This window comes from Megalobrama amblycephala, linkage group LG15, assembly GCF_018812025.1.
Source record: "Megalobrama amblycephala isolate DHTTF-2021 linkage group LG15, ASM1881202v1, whole genome shotgun sequence".
Taxonomy (NCBI): domain Eukaryota; kingdom Metazoa; phylum Chordata; class Actinopteri; order Cypriniformes; family Xenocyprididae; genus Megalobrama; species Megalobrama amblycephala.
In genome coordinates, this window is record NC_063058.1 from 34934463 (window position 1) to 34938907 (window position 4445).

General features: G+C 34.7%; 1 long non-coding RNA gene across 1 annotated transcript; it reads left to right on the top strand.

Annotated features, from left to right (window-relative positions):
• The first annotated feature begins 396 nt into the window (after positions 1–396).
• Positions 397–993, top strand: LOC125247731. The gene is made up of 2 exons (XR_007180165.1): positions 397–485; positions 569–993. It is a non-coding gene; the product is annotated as an uncharacterized LOC125247731 (long non-coding RNA).
• The last annotated feature ends 3452 nt before the right edge of the window (positions 994–4445 follow it).

Sequence of the window (4445 nt, forward strand, 5' to 3'; positions counted from 1 at the left end):
CAGGTGTCTAGAACTGATTTTCTTAGGACTGTCATCTCCCCTTCAGATCTACGGGATAATGATCCAGATGTTTTCAGAGCTGAATTATCCTGCGGTCACGTCACTAATCCACAGACACTCACAAATGTCTGCAAAAATACAGCTGAGTGAGGTAAGAGTATTATTTGATATGAATATTTAATTTTATTAAGACCATGTAACACATTTTGACTCCTCACCCTGTCAGATTGTGTGTTGTTTGCTCATGCATGAATAAACTTACCTAAAAACACTTATGAATGTGACTGTACTAATCTGCTCTATCATCTAAATTCCTGTTTTATTTCAAATTTTTAGGGTAAAGCCGAGCTGAGATGTCCCATATGTTATAAACAATGGTCTTACACTGAAGTGCGTAATTAGCCAAACTGACACTTGACGAGCGACAATACTTTGAGAAAGCTCTGGCGAAAGCTGCTTCACAGAAGTTACTAGACATCAGAAAGGTAAGCTTCGGGTTGTTGGCAACATAATTATCAAGAGACCTTTTGTGTGCATTAGCTTAACCAATGTTTTTTATCTTTTCCAGTGTCCTGGCTGCAACTCTTTCATTGAGAGATGAGATCCATATAATCTCAGCGTTGAATGTGCCATCTGCTCTAAAAATGAGGGCAAAACCTTTGAGTTCTGCTGGCAGTGTGGGAGAGAATGGAAAGGTCCACGTCCTCGATCTAATAGATGTGACAATTACTTCTGCTGCAGCAATTAGCTGGATCTGTTGAGGGATTGTGAAACTATTACTTTTGCATGCCCTAAAAATATTGTGTGTCCAGCCATTCGTACTCATCCAACATGTGGTTTTCTGGTTATTAAGGACACAGAGTATACTAAAGTCACTTGCTGCTCTGGATGTTATAAACTCTTTTGTTTTGTCTGTCTCAAGCTCACACGTGACTGTGGGAAGACAAGCACTTTCGATCAGCCCTGTTCAGCTGGTGTGGCTCCACGACAGACTTCAATTCCAGTTAGGAGAAAAAACAATCAGTAGTTCAATACTATCATAAATGAATACATTTTATTGTACAGATTTAAATGATCTTTTTAAACCTTTAATTTCTAGCTCTCTGTATATTTTCCTTTGACATTAATATTTTTTTTATCCAGTGCTCAAATTAGCTGTAAGTTCATTTGAAAACACATGTACAGTACATCAGCTTTACAGGATGTGTTTGTAATTGTGTCACACAAACATTCATGGCCCCAATTTTCTGTTAATTCATTAATATCTTTCCTTTTGCACTTTTCTTAAACTCCTTAGATCCTTATTTATTTTGTTCTTGATAATAGAAACTTTGATCTTTGTTCATAATTGTGCTTCCAATAATTCTTTAAAGCTTGTTTGCCAAACATGAGTTGTTGTCATGAAGTGTTTGCTTTATTGCATTTAATTGACACGCCACAAGAACAAGTGTTTGACATATTATTAAACAAGATTTAAAACATGATACTTGACAGAAATGTGTCTTTCATAATCCACTGCTGAGCTGCACAATGTTCTAAAATAAAGAAATATGAATAATGTATAAATGAAGCAAGTAATTTATTCATTTTCAGGCTAAATATCAAGGATCATGAGGGTGAATTATGTAAATACGCCCTTATCTATGTGCACTGGTTAAAGAGCCTTTTTTAATTAAATCTTGCCATTTTGAATTGAAAATATTGTGTTTACTGAATTTGAAGACACAAAAACATTTTGTGTTTTTGACATATACTTTAAAATAAAGTATAATTTGCAAATAGTTTATAAGACCTTTCTTTTTCTTTATTCCCTTAAATCGCTTTTAATATTAAATTAATTCATTCATTAAAATAAAAATACTAATTATGCAATTTTAGTTTGGACTAAAGCCATAACTATCCAATGACCCTAGAACTGCCCCTGGTCCTTCTCCTTCCACAGACGAGATATATATATATATATATTTAATAAAAATACATTTAGACTGCTTAACATAGTGATTGCTATCAGGAGATGTTCAACCAGCACAACAAAAAATGTTTCTGTAGAGAATCACCTATTGCACATTTAACAGTTTAGAGGAATTACTGGCAGCACAAAAGGCTGTAGATGTCTAGAACAAAAGCAGTGTTACGTAAAGAAACTACTCTAGTAAGTAAATGTTATGATAGATATAAACTGGCTAAACAGGACAAACTTCATCTCATACTTTTTACTGAAGGTAAACTCATAATGTAACAAGAACAAATCCCAGAACATTACACATACAAAGTCACATTTATTGTGCTTTAAAGAAAGGTTTTTGTGACAGTAAAAGTGAAAGCACTAACATCATGTTGCGTTTATATTTCAGTTCACCAGAGCATAAAGAGGAAACATCTGTTTACTGACACATGAGAATTGTAAGAAGAGGCGCATCAGAATGGTCTTTCAGGTTTTGATTCAGTTTGGTTCAAAAGAGGAAAAAGCGATCGTTGTTGCGGAGTCAAGTGAACAATTTAATAATACCACCATTCTTGAGATAAAGCGCAAATTCATTTCTTCAACTCCAGAGCGGATATTTATTTATGTTGCCATCTGCTCTAAAAATGAGGGCAAAACCTTTGAGTTCTGCTGGCAGTGTGGGAGAGAATGGAAAGGTCCACGTCCTTGATCTAATAGATGTGACAATTACTTCTGCTGCAGCAATTAGCTGGATCTGTTGAGGGATTGTGAAACTATTACTTTTGCATGCCCTAAAAATATTGTGTGTCCAGCCATTCGTACTCATCCAACATGTGGTTATGTTATTTATTCTCATTGTCAAAAATATATGACTTTATGTCATTGGGATATGTGACATATTTTGACTAATTTGTAAAATCTGCTAATCTTATTATTTGTCTGATATTCAGATGGCAACATTTTCTGTTTGTGACATTTGTGATTTGACACCTTTATTTATTTATTTATTTATTATTATTATTATTATTATTACTACTACTACTTTATTTATTTATTTTTTATTTTAATTTTATTATTTTTTTTTTTTATAGGACCAGATAGATTACGGGTGATGCTGGGGAGTAAACAATTAGAGGATGACAAAACACTTGGCTTTTATAATATTGAACATTTATCTTTTCTCACTTTTGTGATGATAATGTCCGGTGGAGGAGGAGGAACAGGTATGATTTATGCTTTCACATGCTGAAACTTCATTGAGACATTAAATCACTGCTCACTGTTTTCAAAGCAGATCTGGTGTTTTTATCATTAGCTAAAGATTAAGAATCACATCTTTTACTTCCTGTGCATGTCAAAGAAATTACATTTTACTTACTGTTCACACTGACACAGATCCATGTGTATGAAGAATAATGACATTTATTTTACATCAACATTCATGACTTGATGTCTTGATCTTTCTCTCTCTCTCTCTCATAGACCCTAATGAAGGATTTCCCAGATCTGATTCCATGGAAAGATTATCTTTCCACATGTAGATGTGTTACACTCACTAGACATTCAGTCAATAGTTGAATATATTTAACGGCTGGTGCCATTTTACGTTGCTGGTTGTTTTTTCTTTTCCCTGCCCTTTCTTGTTCGCTTTTACCTTCAGTTTCTTAGCTCTGCGTTATTGGTTCTGCTCCCTGCCAATCATCATTGGAGGCGATGACGTCATCTCAGTGTAGTTCCAATCGGAGGATCCCGGGATCTATAAAAGGAAGATGCCAACATAATGGAGAGAGATACCTTGTCATTTCATATTTGATCGCCGCCCAGTTCCCTACTTTTCCCTGTCTGAGTTTACTTCCTGTTTTCTTTTGTTTTTTGGTTCTTTTTATGTAAATATTACTGTGAGTTGATTTGTTGTATGTGATTTCCCACTTTATTACTGTAAATAAACACTTTTTTGCCTTCAGAGCTTTGGTATCATTTGCTTGCATTGGTATCGGAGCGAAGTTAGGCCCAGTTAAGCTAATGCTATTCCTCATACCCCTTAATCATGCCAGGGGCTTATATTGCTGATAAGAAACACTGTCTCATCCACATCTGGATTGAAGAACACATATAAATAGAGTTACTGTATACTGTAACTCTCAGGAAAAAAGGTACAAAAGCTCTCAATATGGTATAAATATGTACCAGTATTAGGTACCTAATGTACCTTTGCTAATAAGTATGCACTGTAGAGGGGTAAATAAGGTTCCTTTTGAGAGGTTACTGCCCCAGTGACAGCTTTTGTACCTTTTTTATACCTGAGATTGTGAATCAAGTCACTGAATTCATCAAAGAAACACAATCTTTGTTTATTTTGATCAGTTTCTTCATGTTAAGAGTCCTTCACCATCTAGCCTACAGTAAATGATCCACATCACTGATGTTCATATCAAGTACAGATACAGTTCAGACATTATTATGTTCTATCGTTCATCTCTCCATTTAAATTACCTCAGTC